Below are 15,945 nucleotides of genomic sequence, written 5' to 3'. Positions count from 1 at the left end.
AAAAACAGCATCAAATATATAATCCTTCTTTTCTCTTTCTGAAAGGCTCAAACTGCTGTTTATTCATGTAATAGAAATGAATGAAACCGAAGATGGTTGCGTAGGCACACACAGTATCCCATCCTCCCAAACCCATGTCAAAGTTACAACTAAACTATCGAACAACCATCATTGAAAGCCGCCTGAAATCAAGCTGAATGGAAGTCCTACAACTACGGAATTAAAGCAGCAGCCACATCCAGACTGGTAGGAGGGGCGGAGGCAGAGGGGCTGGTCCCACACCCACATGTGGCGGATAAAAATCAGGACACCTCGGCTGAAAAGGTCATCTCTGAGGACTGAGGGGTCCCCGTCCCATACTAGGTGCCCAGCTCAGGGTCCCAGTGCCAGGAAGATAAGTCCCCATCACTTCTGGCTGGAAAAACCAGCGGAAACTGAGGCTGAGGAAGGCTGAGGCGGCTGGAGCCCCAGGCAGCTCCTCTTAAAGGGCCCACACACGAACTTACTCCCTCCAGTCTCCAGTGTCGGGGAGGCAGCATGAAAGGCACCAGAGACATATGGGGAAGAACTGAGTTGTTTGGCATTGGAGCGAGGGCTGGATAGGCAGCTTTCTCCTGGACAGACATGCTGTCAGAGGCCTTTGTTCCTTTGGTGAGCCCTTCCCTGGGGTGGCAGACAGCCGCCATATCTGGGACTCCAGCAACCTGGCTCATACTGTTTGCCCAACCCTGGTGATTCCCTGAGGCCCTGCCCCACCCAACTTTCAGGTCCACCCAAGCTGTTGCCAATTGCTTAACCATAAGATTGGCCTGTCTTGGATCCTGCTTCAGGTTTTCCTAAATTCTTTCAAACAAGCAGCATCTGGTCTCAGCTAGCTCCATACCTCTTGTTAAGTAATTTATAGAAACAAACACAGGGAGGCAGCCAAAATGAGGAGACAAACAGGTCCCAAATGAAAGAACAGAACAAAACTCCAGGAAAAGAACTAAGCGAAATAAAAATAAGCAACCTAATAGACGCAGAGTTCAAAACACTGCTTCTAACGATGCTCAATGAACTTAGTGAGAACCTCAGTGAATTTAGTGAGGGCCTCAAGAGCATAAAAAAGGACCAGTCAGAAATGAAGGAGGCATTAACTGAAATAAAAATGTACACAGATTCAATAGTAGAGTAGGTAAAGCCAAGAAGCAAACCATCAATTTGGAATATAAGGAAGCAGAAAACACCAAATCAGAACAGCAAAAAGAAAAAAGAATCCCAAAAAAATGAGGATAGCGTAAGAAGCCTCTGAGACAACTTCAAGCGTACCAACATTTGCATCTTGGGGATGCCAGAAGGAGAAGAGAGAGAACAAGAAATCAAAAACCTATTTGAAACAATAATGTCAGAAAACTTCCCTAACTTGGTGAAGGAAACAGACATACAAGTCCAGGAAGCACAGAGAGTCCCAAACAAGATGAACCACAAGAGGCCCACACAAAGACACATCATCATCAAAATGCAAAAGGTTCGAGACAAAAAGAGAATCTTAAAAGCAGCAAGAGAAAAGCAGTTAGTTACCTACAGGGGAGTTCCCATAAGTCTGTCAGCTGATTTCTCAAAAGACACTTTGCAGGCCTGAAGGGAGAGGCAAGAAATACTCAAAGTGATGAAAAGCAAAGACCTACAACCAGGATTACTATATCCTGCAAAGGTGTCATTTAGAATCAATGGCCATATAAAGAATTTCCCAGACAAGGAAAAGCTAAAGGAGTTCATCACCACCAAACCATTATTATATAAAATGTTGAAGGGTCTTCTTGAAGAAAAAGATAAAAAATATGAACAAACAAAATGGCAATGAATACGTATCTATTGACAATTGAATCTACAAACAAAATGAACAAGCAGAACAGAAACATTCTCATAGATATAGAGAACATTTTGTTGGTTGCCAGATGGGAGGGGCGTTGGGGAATGGGTGAAAAAGGTGAATGGATTAAGAAATACAAATTGGTTGTTAGACTGACAAACCTCAAAGGGAAGAGGGGTTGGGAGTGGGAAGAAATAACCAAAGAACTTATATGCATAACCAATGGACACAGACAACAGTGTGGGGAAAGGCAGGAGAGGGGCAGGAGTGGGGTGGAGGGTGTCAATAGGGAAAAATGAAGAAAATCTGTAATACATTTAACAATAAAGGTAAGTAAAAAAGAAAGAAAGAAAAGAAATAAGTGAAACCTTATAGTCAGTATCAATGTTTAATGGGAGGGGGAAAGATATTAAAGTATTCAATGTGCATGGAAGAATTTTAATGTAAATTAGACATAATTATTTTATCTTCTGTGCTTATTTTCTAAATTGCTCAAATAATTATGAAATATTGCATAGATTTTTAGGGAAAACATTGTAGGGACCATTTAACAGATAAGAAATCTGAGGTCCAGAAAGCAATTTATCTAAAGGTAAAGAGCTAATTAGTGTCAAAAATTGGGTTATAACAGAAATGTTCAACTTAAAAGACTGTGTTAACAGATGGAACAGCATTGGAAATTAGTTTGCAGGAAAAAAATCTAAGCCATGTAAAGATAATAAATAACTTGAACATAATAAAATACTGATGTTATTTGTGACAAAAAAAAAAAACACTTGGCTAAGATCATCTATTTAGCATTGTTATACCCTAAAAAAAGCATAAATAGTCAACATCTATTTAGTTCTGCTCAATAAATAAATATTGTAAATTCTACCAGAAATATATTTTAAGGAAATCAATATTTCAAAAGATATTAGTGTAGATTGATACCTGACTAAAGAAGCTTCTCCAATAAAATCTTTCAATAAATTAAACCACAACTCCACTGAGAATATTGTGATATTTCTGGTTAAACTGATTTTTCTAAGTGTTTTGTTTTTTTGTATAGGTGAATACAACAGCAATTTATTCAGGGCTTAGGAAAATTTTGAAAAATTCAGGTTGATTTCAGATTCAGTAAATAGTCACCATTATGTTTGCCATTTGTGGTTTAATGCAAATCTTGCCTATAATACTTAAAATGGAAATGCTTATTTCCATGGAGATATGATAACATATGATAGACTAATTCTAGGCTGAGGGTGATCTTGAAATAAAGAGAATCAAAAAGTCCAATAATAAACAGTGCATGATTTAGTATTTCTGCTCAATAAATATTTGATCAATTTCTGAATTTAATAATTACCTTAAATTCTAGGTAAAAAATGAATTCATTAACTCGAGAGGAATACCACCAAAGGCACTTCAAAAAAACATGGGATTAACTATTTTCCACAATGCCATTTTCAGTAGTATTTGATATGGCTAATAATGTATCCCACTAAACTATTAATTCATTCATTCAGAACATATTTATTGAGTGATTATTTTATACACTGTTCTAAGCATTGGAAATACAGGAGCAAACAATGCAAACCAAAACCTCTACCTTCATGGAGGTAACATTGCTGTTAAGGAGACAGATATAAATAGCATAAAAAGTAAATTACAGAGTATGTTAGATAATAATGGGTACTAAAGAGGAAATATAGCATATTTATTTCCAACTACCTTTTTGAACCACGGAGGGTGCCTCACGTCTTAGTTATGGGTTTTATTTGTGTGTTTATTGGTTTGTTTCCTTGATAATATAATGGTTCTATTCTAAACCTTGCCATTTCTGGGCTGATCTGAGATGCCATTTCTTGACCTTTCCCAGAAATTTAATATTTCTACTGTGGTTTAATCAGGGGTTTACATTCACCGAAGCTTGGTAGGAGAGTAAGAGGGTACTTTTAAATCTCTCTTTCCTATAAATTTACCACAAGTATCCCCCAACCTTCCACATCCATGCTGGCCCACTTCCAGGCCCTCTAAATGGTGCCAGTAAGTGCTCAGGAACATAAAGATACAGTTTGCTTAGATGTCCCACTGAGCTTGCCAATGAAATTCAGGCTAGGGAAGTCAGATTATACAATGGCCTAAGCCCATCAATTACACATTATGCCTCACCCATTAACGTGGCCACCCACCTCGGCACATGCCAATGCCACAGACATCCATAATTATTTAGTTCAAATAAACAGAAACTTACCACTGCTGTAAAGAATGCGTGTGATTACCCAAACATGTTCTTTGTGAGGTCCTATAAAGACAACCTTCAGGGCAAAAGAAATGCTGAACAGTTTGTGGTTAAAAATAAGCAATCGGCAAACCTGAAGTGCTAATACATGCAACCCATTATTGACTGACTCATGATTTCACCGAAAAAGAGTGAAACTATTGGCGACATACATTCGCTCATTTCATATGTGAAAAACACATTTTTTCTCTCACCCTAGGAGCCAGGACACTGACTCGGTGAGACACAGTGCCTTTTCTTCCGGGAGTTCACAGAATGATAGAGACGCCTAAATAGAGAACCACAGTGTCCTATCATAAGTACAGTTAGGGGATGAAGAGGGACCTATGGACCTCGGAGCAGTAGCACCTAAACTAATTTGGAAGAAGTGAGAGATGTAACACTCAGAAAACACTTCCTGGAAGTAATTTGTACCTGAGCTGGGTTATCTAGATAAAAGAAGAAAGACATCCAAAGACAGAGAAATAAAACCATGTGGTGTCTACAAAGAACGACAAGCAGTTCTCTGTTGAGAAGGAGTAAAGAGCAATAAAAAATAAGCCTGGGCAGGTGCAGAGACCAGATCTTGAAAGGCTTGGACTTCATTCCATAGGCAACACCTGAGGAATGTATGTGTCTTTAGAAAAAGAGTGCCTTGTTCAGATTCGTGGAGGGTGGAAAACATGGATTTGGGCCCGGTGGGTGTGCCTCAGTGGCTGAGCATTGACCCATACACCAAGAGGTTGCCAGTTCGATTCCCAGTCAGGGCACATGACCAAGCTGTGGGCCAAACCCCTTGTGGGGGGCATGCAGGAGGCAGCCAATCGATGTTCTCTTTCATCGATGTTTCTATCTCTCTCTCCCTCTCCCTTCCTCTCTCTTTAAAATCAATAAAGAAAAAAAAATATTTAGAAAAGAAAACATGGATTTGGAAGCTATCAATTTAATTCTGTAAAAATATAATAAAAGCCTAAATTAGCTAGTAGTGGTTATGATGGTTAAATAGTGATGGACATTGGCAGCACTTGGCAGTTGATTGATGAGGGAGTAAGAAAAGGAGTCAAATATAACTGCCAGGCTTCTGGTGTCTATGTGAGTAAGGAACTTTTAGGGATGGTCAGGCAAAAAAGTTTGTTTCAAAGGCAGCTGTGTGACATCCAGGTAGACAGGGCCTGTGGGCAACTTTAAATGCAGACTTTGAGTATCATGTTGCCCTTTTATAACTGTTCATCCCTTTCAAGTCCATTGAATCTTCATTTCAATCCAATTTTATTAACATTATTAAATTTTAATGATTTAGCTACAAATGTTCAGGCCAAAAGGCAGGAAGCACAATGGGATACACCCTGATTCCCCTTAAAGATGGTTCTGTAAAGACGTTTATTACAAGTACACTTTTTCCTCTTTGTGTTTATCAAAGAAGCTTCAATTAGGACATTTAAATGCATTTTAGGAATTGAATTTTACTAAAGTGTGACTTTCATCTATTTTATAAATTGGGATTTCGGATACAGTTCCATTTGACAAGAAGAAATTCAAGTTAAAACCAACAGCAGCAACAAGTTTTAAAAGCATTGTAATATACAATATATTTCTTTGGAAAATGTTCTTTTGGATAAATCAGCATGGCCTCAATTCCATAAAAAACTTATAATCCATTTCTGTGCAGTTAGGAGTGCTCCCAAAGGCATACTATTTATTCTGAACACTAAAGAGACTTTCTAATGTCTGAAGACGACTTCAGTTACTGTTTTTTCTATTAATAAATTTATGTTTTTAGTGTTGCTCATCTCAACATAAATTATATAAAATCTGAAGTTTTTAATTCCTGTTGATTGGATTTTTATGATTCATATTTCCCTATAGGCACAAGTTTAATAACTTTTGTATTTTCTGTCACACATACACTTGAGGAGATTTAAGAGTCCAATCGTTGCTGATAAAGTTTGTATGACAGATTACCAAAGGCAAATACTGCTGTGTGAAAACAGATCTTGTCCCCTGACATCTGAGGTTCTTCCTGACTGGACTTTTTTTCTTTTTTTTTTTTAAATCAAACTAGACACTGACTCCAGCATTTTAGTCAAATGATACTTAATTGTCTCAGAGTCTCAGAAACAGCTTTGGATATTCAAGAAGGTAAAGAGTAAGGGGGGAGAGAGAGAACAGCTGTCCACTTTTGTGCATGAGAATATTTGGTTGAGTCGGCTAAAATACTAAGAAATCTGCTCACCTTATAAAGGTTGCATACCAAGGCAGCTATAGCAGATGGTGATGCTAGCCTGCCTGGGATATCATTTGAAAACTGTTATGATTTTAGAATTGTCTTCAGAACATTTGAAGTCATGTGCTTGAAGTTTTTATGCAATATCTCAAAGGTAGGAGCCATCCTTTGCAAACTCAAAATGACAAAAACAGTGTCCTGCATGTGATGGGTGAGCACTAGACAAAGACTTATTTGTATAATTTATTTAAAACTGTTCACCCTACAGAGAAAAGTTCCAAAGCCAGAGGTCCTGGGTACAGTCTAAAGTTCACCAAAGTTTGACAGTTTGGCATTGATCCAAGCTAGTCATAGCTTTTAAAAAAAAAACAAGTGAGTCTGCTTCTTTGTCTTTTTTGAAAGCCTGTCGTGGTCTTGCCAGATAATACCACTTCTAAACCACAACCCAATGGACAGGTAGTCTTTGGGGGACTCACATCTGATTTCCTCACTCAGTCCTCTCTATGCTATCCTGTCATTTCCTCTTTAAAAATACAGTGGAATACAGTAAGGTGTGGAACTGGCATCCACAGCAGCTGTGTTCTCTTCAACTCCGCGTCCTGCTTACCTGGGTCAAGGGAGAAGATCACTGAATTGGTCCAAACTGTGTGGACAGAAAATATAGAAAAGCTTGTGGAAGTCTGGAATTTTCAGGGAAAAGAAAGAACCATTCTGATGTTACCAACAAAACAATCATTTGGCCCTGGTCAGTTTGGCTCAGCGATTGGAGCGTTGGCCTGCAGTTTGGAGAGACCTGGGTTCGGTTCCCGCTAAGGGCACGTACCTCGGTTGCAGTTTGTCCTGGCCCTGGTTGGGTCATGCGGGTGGCAGCCACTCGATGTGTCCCGTTCACATTGGGTCATGCGGGTGGCAGCCACTCGATGTGTCCCGTTCACATTGATGTCTCTCTCTCTCTCTCTCTCTCCCCCTCCCTCCCTCCCTCCCTCCCTTCCTCCCACTCTATCTGAACAAAAAATAGAAAAATGTCCTTGGGTGAAGATAGAAAGTAAATAAATAAATAAAAAATAAACATTAAAAAAAAAACAATCATTTGTTCTATAGTCAGATCAACTGTCATTACCATAGGCCCTCAGGGGTCTCTGAGAAACACCACCTCGGGAACCTTGTACCCCTTCCTACAGGAAGGGTGCACCAGATAGCCGTGTGAAGAAATGGGGATGCCTCCTATATTTCTTCACATTCTGAGAAAAGAGACTCTAAGATGCTGAGAGGTACATGCAGGAGGCTTAATGAGATGTGTCCTCAGGAATAACTGTGAGGCAGCAAGGAAAGCAGGGTTGAACAGAGGGAGAAGACAAACAGGTGCAGTTCCAGCAGTGACCTCAGCTAATCACTCAAAGTTCTAAAGCATGGAAGTCCTCCAGTGGTGGAGGACTGGGCCTCTCTACTGCCAACGACACCAACCACTGGAGGTGAGCCATTCATGCAGAGGGAGCGTAACACCAAACAAGGCAACCTCTTCCATCAGAAGGCAGTTCTCAGAGAGGGATGCTGTCTTCAGCCTTCAGCAGCTAACACTGCCACCACTTAGGACTAAGTGCCTAGTTCCTTGAGGGGGATCTTGGTGACATGGCATGGTGTCACTATCCCAACCAGTCAGACTAGTCAGTGCAATCAGTAGACATGATCATGATTGATTCTGACCCTAGGACTAGGCATCATAACATTTTACCCTCTGTTGAGCAAAGCCCTAACCCAATGCCAAAAACTTAGATTATCTTATTTTATGTTCTCAACCCTACAAGGTCTTACTCATCTCTATGTGTACATAAAGAAACAGGGGCACTAGTAAGGCTTAAACCTTAGATTTTTCTGAATTCAAAGTGTTCGGAACCAATCATATTTTGTTGGTGGTGTTTATATTCCTGACCATCCCACAGATATTTGTGGGCAAGAACTAAAATGTATTTACACACAGAAAGGCAAGTACATAATCCAGGGAGCAAAGGTTTCTGAAAAATTGCTAAACTATACTAAACCATGTGCCCAGGCCCCCACTTTCCAGGCCAATGAGGGAGGAAGCAGACGTCATACCATCAATGTCATTGAAGTGGGACTTTCATATCTGAATGAGTGGACCTGGAAATGATTGATTGGCTGTGGGATTACATCCAAAAATAGCATTTATGAGACTCTTTCCTCAAACTTTCTCCCACATCTCCTTTCCTGTACGTCAAAACCCAGCAGCCTACAACAAAACCAGAGATTTATTGAGGGTCAGGAACTTGATGTGAAAAATGTTCTGTGTGCCACACACCAGTTTCGGCTTGCTCTGTTCATGCTTCCTATTGTCTTTGTAGTTATTTCCATTTGTCTTCTGACTTTTCCCCAGAATGACTACTACGTCCAGTTCTAAAGCATACCATAGCCGATATTTCTCATCTCAGCTACACAAGGATACTATGTAATTATGGAATATAGTGAAAGAATTCTGAAGGAAAAATAACATTCACTTAAGAAAAAATTTTGAACAGAAAACATAAAAAGAGACTATTTTCAAAATCTTTTTGAGCCTGTGTGTAGGACTACTTTCCTGTAACAGTTACAATTTCATGTTCCAGCATGAATTTGCAGAATATTGCATGTATATTGACAGTCTCAGGACCCGATGATTGAGAACATTTTGTTCCTGAACATCTCTCCAGAACAGAGCAGAAGCACCTGGCTTCCTCCATTCTCATTCCCGCCCTCCCCCACCAAGACAGATGGGTGTTGTAAACAAGCAGAATTAACAAACTGGACAAAATGTGTCCCATCATGGGAAACAAATATTATTTGAGAACAGTCAACAGTCTGAGGATTACATTGTCTTTCCTTTCCTAACTTATATCAATGAATTCCATGAAATCGATGTTGCATTCAGGCCGGAGCCAAAAATACAGTAGGAATTAAATAAATACTTGTTGAATTCATAAATACCCATGATCTACTCCATGAAACCTCCCCATTTCCTCTGTAAGAATAAAGCCCGCTCTTCTCTGTGCTCTGACAGCCTTTTTTTAAAAAAAAAAAAAATTCTCATATACTGACATTTGTTATACTTAGTAGAAGTTTCTGTCTTTCTCTTGCCTTAAGGGCAGGAACCAGACCTTGTTCAATCGACATCCCACACTTTGTCCTCCACAGAGCAGGACTCAATATCAATATTTTGCTGACTTTGACAGCCTACCATTTTCAGGTCTATGAGAATGGGTTATGGAATTGACAAGTGTGCCTAAAAAACGGTTGCCGAGAGCGACGGTGGCACTTGATATGTTGATAGGGACGGCGGATTTGATTCTGGTGAGGCAGTTATGTAGCCCGCGGCAAGGCGCTGAGTCTCAAGGGCACTGATGTCCTCTCCATGCCGCTGGCAAGCAGCACAACACTGCCGGGCTGGAATCCATAGGCTGTCATGCTGATGGTGTGCCAGGGTTGACAGGAAAGAAGGAAAAGGTCATTCGGGCTAAACCCAGACCTACTGATGGCATAAAAACTGTGTTGCAGGGAGTTGACAAAGTTTCTTAGTCCTGACCTATGACACAGGGGCTTTGCTTCTCTGGGTAAATTTAGAAATGGTTGAATGACCATTAATTTCATGTCTCACTAAATAACCACTCCCTTTCCTTTGTCCATGCCTTTCCTCAAGAGAAGCAGTAATATGTGGTGGTTACAGAGTGAGCTCTGCACCCAGATGACCTGGATCTGAATCCCAGCGCCACCCTTTTCAAGCCATTCCCCCATTGGCAGGTTACTTAACATGTCCATGGTTTATTTCCTCTGCTGAAAAAAAAAACAACAAAAAACGAAGGTAATAATAATATTTAGGTCAAATAATATGTAGTGTTGATATAAAGATTAAATAAATGTGTACCTGGGAAGCACAATGAGGGCACAGTCTGGAGTTTACACTGAGTGCATCAGTAAGCCATTGGAGGGATTCAAGCAGGGGAGTGCTGTGATCGGATTTATTTCTTAAACATCACTCTGACTATTCTGAGAACCTGGATTAGAGGAGGAGTGGAGATGTGGAGATGAGACGGGAGGTTCCTTTGGTTGACCTGGAAAGAAGTAATGATGCCTTTCAGCGAGTGACATCTTACTCTGCTTAAATGTACACAGAGTAAGCTAGATGAGCTGTATTTAGAGAGTAGAACCATGAGAAGTGCTGGTGAAGTACATGGGGAAAGTGAGGAAATAGAAGAAATAAATAATCAATAGTGATCCTAAGTTTCTAGCTTTAGTCATAGAAGTTTGGTAATGCCATTTACTGAAAAAGAGAAGACTGCCCTGGCCAGTTTTGCTCAGTGGTTAGAGCATCTGCCTGAGGTCCAGAGGGACCCAGGTTCGGTTCCCACTAAGGGCATGTACCTCGGTTGCAGTTTGTCCCTGGCCCTGGTTGGGTCATGTGGGTGGCAGCCACTCAATGTGTCCCTTTCACATCGATGTTTATCTCTTTCTCTCTCTCTCCCTCCCACTCTATCTGAACAAAAAGAAAAAAAAAAGAAAAATGTCCTCACATGAGGATTTAAAAAAAGAAAGAAAAAGAGAAGACTAAAGGAGGGACATATTTTGGAAAGGAAATCACACTTTCCTGGGAGACTCCTAAGCTTCAGATGTCTGTGAGAATTACAAATAGAACTTTCAAATATCCTGGATTTTAAGCCTGAAAATCATGTAAAATATCTATATGGGGATATAAACTTGCATCAGCATATAGATATTAAAAGCTACAAAAAATAATGCTACCTGCTGTGGAATAGGGGTTGATGAAAAAGGAGTACAGATTTCATGTGAAGGTGACTGGGAAGAGTAATCAGGGAGATAGAAGAAAACAAGGAGTGTGGTACTGCAGAAATAGAGAGAGGAGACTATCAAGAAGAGTCAAGTGGTCAGATGGGTCAAAGACTACTGGTGATCCAGTAACATAAGCAATTATTGGACTTGGTCATAAGGAGGTCATACATGACTTTGACAAGAATCAATTTGGTGGACTATTTTAAATTAAAAGGTAATTGGAAAGGAATTAAAACGTAAGTGGTGGCCCTGGCCAGGTAGCACAGCTGGTTAGAGCATCATCCTGATAAGCCAAGGTTGCAGGTTTGATCCTTGATCAGGGCACATACAAGAATCAACCAATAAATGCATAAATAAGTGAAACAACAAATCGATGTCTCTCTCTCTCTCTCTCTCTCTCTCTCTCTCTCTCTCTCTCTTTCTCAAAAATCAATCAACAAAAAAATAAAGTAAGTGGTGATGAAGAACTGAAGACCTTTTGGAGAAACTTTACATGAAGGGGAAGAGTGAAAGGATAATAAAGAAAAAAAGAGTCCACTTTGATGTTTGACCCCTAATACCTTTTATGATCCAAGTCTCCCCCTGTTTCTACTGCCCTACATTTAGCCAAGTGAATAAAAAGCTTTTGGGGAAGGACATCAAAATGATGTAGTTGCTGGTTTGACTCTGGAGCTAGACCCGGGCAACTGTGGGCTTCCCACTCCCTGCCCTGTGTTCCAAATGTGCACTCCTCTTGCCTTCTCCACACTAGAAGCTGCCCAAAGATACAGCCTTTAGATAGAAATGTGGTGATGAGTCTATCCAAACTGGAGACTAAACCCAGTTAAGGTCTGCTGTGTATGTGACTGAACACAGAGCCTCTATGTAAATATTTAAGATTTGGTGAATGGGTGTAAAAAACTACTCATCTTGTGGCCACCCAGGATAAGCCTTATAGGTAAGTTCCCTTGCTTATTAAACCCGAATCTCTCTATCTGGAGTGGCCTGCCTTTTTCTTCAGCCTCTCCTTCTCTTCCATGCAGGTGGTGGGAAGGATTCAGATTACACCTGGGAAGTTCCGCAGAAGGCTGCAATCCAACAAAAACCCACATGTCCCTCCCTTGGTGCTGATGGAGAAGTTCAACCCACACCAACCCCACCTGGCACTCAAGTCCCCCCATCCCACCCCACTCCAGCCCCCACCAAATCACAAAAAGCCAAAGCCACCCACCCTGCTTTGTTCTTGTTTCACTGAGATCGAACCTGCACCCTTCTCCTTGGGGAATCCTTTTGCTGTTTATTGTGTGAATAACAAACTTGATTTCATATCTTACTGGTTCCCATGTATCCTTCATGCAAACTAACATCTGTAGAATTTCCTGGCAGAGGCTGCCCAGCATCCAGCTTGGGACACTAAGTACTGCAATAAAACAGAGACAGAGGCAGGATGTCAGGTCAAGGGAACCTTGGGCATTCTGTTTTTACAGAGGAACAAGAGCATAGAACATGTTTTCATGCTGAATGGAAAAATCCAATAGAGGATGGTAGATGGATGAAGCAGCACAAAGAGGGAGTAACTGCAGGAGCAAAGTACTTGAGTGGCAGAGAGGAGTTGGGATTCAGAAGACAAGGACAGAAGCTGGTGGTCAGTAGGAAGAGAGATGCTTACTGTACTGTTAAAGGAAAAGAGCAGAAGACAGGGGTTTGATTCAAGTATCCCATAAGGGAGCCAAATGAGGTCAAGGAGAGCAGTGGCCATGGGGAGACAGGGAGAGATTGGGACTATGGGAGGCTGCAGAGAAAATGTGCTTCCCAGGATTCAAATAGAAGATTTTACAACGTGCAGTTTGGCCAGCCATTTAAAGCCCTGGGGATGACACAGTCCTCCAGAATTGGTGGCATCCCCTTGTGCCCCCTCAGCGTTACTCCTGCCATTCACTTCTCATAAAAACATGAGACTGGTCAGAAGACAAGGGCTATGCACCTGAATATTGAATAACAACTTCAGGATGGTTGTCAGATTCCCACTGCAAAGTTCTACCTGAACTTTTATCTCCACCCTAGGAAGGATGTGCTACTTAAGAGAGTGCAGGAATTGCAGTAATAGCCACTAAAAACAAATATTTTAATTTTCATTTCTTTCTTTTTCATTTCTTTAGTGTTTGTTTGTTTGTTCCAAACTGTTGTCTTGATATCCAAAGGTAAACAGTTATTGACTCCTCATACATTTTTTCCCTTTGAAATTCATGAACTACGTGTTCAAACGAGGAAAGCAATTCATAAATCCCCTGGGAACCCAGCAAGCTGAATAGAAATGAGTATATTTCCACAGAAATGGACTCATTACTCTGCCAGTATTATGTGGGGCTTTATGAATAATTGTTCTAAGACAAAGGGGTCTTAAAGAAGGAAAGCTTTTGCATTTACCTTAGATTATATTTTTGCACTGAAAACAATTTATCCACCTGCACTTAATTTGCTTTGGTGCTAAATTTGCCATTTTCCTTCTGCTCAAAAGACAGGCACAGACTAAAATTTGCAAATGTTAAGGAAATTGAAAAAAAAATTACTATAATATATAAAATCAATAGCCAGTATATTTTAAAAATACAATGTCTGAGTTTTTTTGTTTTGTTTTGTTTTGTTTATTCTAAAATGTTATCTAAATAATAATCAAATAAGTTTGGGGCTGAGGTAATAAAAAAAAAAAAAGGAGAAGAAAATTTACATCTGCCATATAATCAGCACTGGGTTTGGTATGTTGGATGTCTTATCCTTTTGAAGTGGATGTTATCTGCATAGATAAGAAAAATGGAAGTTCAAAAAGTTAAAATAATTTGCTCAACTAAGGTACAAAACTAAAATATGGCAAAGTCACAATGTAAATATATGCCTCCTTTCAAAATTTCTTTTGCTATTTCCCAAGAGGTTAGAGAAAAGGTGAAGGATTACCATTAAACTAAAAAACTCATAACATCAAATAATTTTAGACATTTGACATTTGATGATTGACAATGACAGAGTTTTCCCCCTTTAAATCACTAAAATTTGATGTGGCTCATATTCAGGTAGAGGTCATGAATCTTTAATTGTGGTGATTAATCAACATTTCCTTCCTTTAAACTAATCACTGCCCTTATGTTTGCTTAGACAGAAAGTAGGAGAAACCAAAAAAGAAGGGTGGGTTAGGGTTATAGGAATCCCGGAGTCTAGTTCTCCTCCAGTAGATACACCCACACTGTGATAGTCCCAGAAGTAGCACCCTTTGGGAAATCAATTTAAAAGATCTTAGAAAGGGAAGATTGTTTGCTAAATTGACCCAATATCCTCAAATAAAAAAAAATTAATGAAAAACAAACAAAAAACTAAAGCAACCTCACACTATTATTTTAAAGAAACATTCACATCTGTGTCACAATGACTGACATACAAGAAAATGTCAATGCATTGCTTTCACCTGTTATCTTTAACTGACCATAGAGCACTGATACTTATAAACCCCGAGGGGTTACAGTAAAAAATTTCACAGTTCTGATGAACAGAGCTGAGTTTTGTGTTTGTTGTTTTTGTCATTTGGTTGTGAGGGTGTGACATTGCAATTTATAAGAAGAAATACATATATTTGAAATACATGTATAACCCCAATCCTGACACAGAGCTCCTAAAACCCTTTGAATTTCCTCTGATAAGAGAGATAAAGGTGTCTTCTGTTATGTTGATAGAGTGACTTCTGCAAAGCCCTTATGTAACCTAAGGATGGAGGCTGGTTTCCTGGGGAATCAACCAAACATTAGAGGGTTGGAACTTTCAGTTCAACCCCTAATCTCTGGGAGGGAGAGGGGCTGGAGGTTGAATCAATCACCAATTGCCAATGAGTTAATCAATCTTAAGGATGTAATGAAGCCTCTCTAAAAACCCAAAAGAAGTCAGAGCAAGACAATTACCATATAATTTCACTTATATGTGGAATATAAAACAAAACAATTGAACTTAAATAAAGTCGATTGGGGAGCGGATGAAATGTCTTTGTATGGTGACAAGTGATAACTAGACTTATGGTGGTGATCACTTTGTAGTTTATACAAAGATTGAATTAATATGTTGTGTACCTGAAACTAACGCAACGTTATATACCAATTTTACCGCAAAGAAAAAAGACAAGGTTTGGAGATTTTCGGGGTTGGTGAACATGTGGAGAAGGGGGAAATGGCATGCCTAGAGAGGTCATGAAAGCTCCACACTCTTTTCCCATACCTGCCCTCTTTGTCACTTCCATCTGGCTGCTCTTGTGTTACATATTTTTAGAGAGAATGGAAGGGAAAGGGAGAGAGAGAGAGAAATATTGATGTGAGAGTGAAACATTGATCAGCTGCCTTCTGCACGTCCCCTACCTGGGATCAAGCCCACAACCTGGACATATGTCCTGAACCAGGAACCTTTCGGTGCACCAAATGATGCCCAACCAACTGAGGCACACAGGCCAGGTCTGAGTTGTATCTTTTTATAATAATGTTTCTCTGAGTTCTGTGAACTCTAGCAAATCAGTTGAACCTGGGGAGGAGATCCTGGGAATCTCTGATTTATAGCTAGTCAGTCGAAGTACAGGGAACAATGTAAACTTGTGATGGGCATCTGAAATCCAAGGAAGTGGTTGTTGGAAACTTCTTTCTATAGCCAGTGTTCAGAGCACAGGTAATAACCTGGGATTTTGACTAGTGTCTGGAGTTGGGGAGACTGAGTGTGGAAGGGTTGAGGGTATGGAGTCTTGTAGGACTGAGCCCTCGACCTGTG

This window comes from Molossus molossus, unplaced genomic scaffold (genome assembly GCF_014108415.1).
Source record: "Molossus molossus isolate mMolMol1 unplaced genomic scaffold, mMolMol1.p scaffold_m16_p_17, whole genome shotgun sequence".
Taxonomy (NCBI): domain Eukaryota; kingdom Metazoa; phylum Chordata; class Mammalia; order Chiroptera; family Molossidae; genus Molossus; species Molossus molossus.
The sequence above is the reverse complement of the archived record's forward strand: the minus strand, read 5'-3'. Positions refer to the sequence as shown.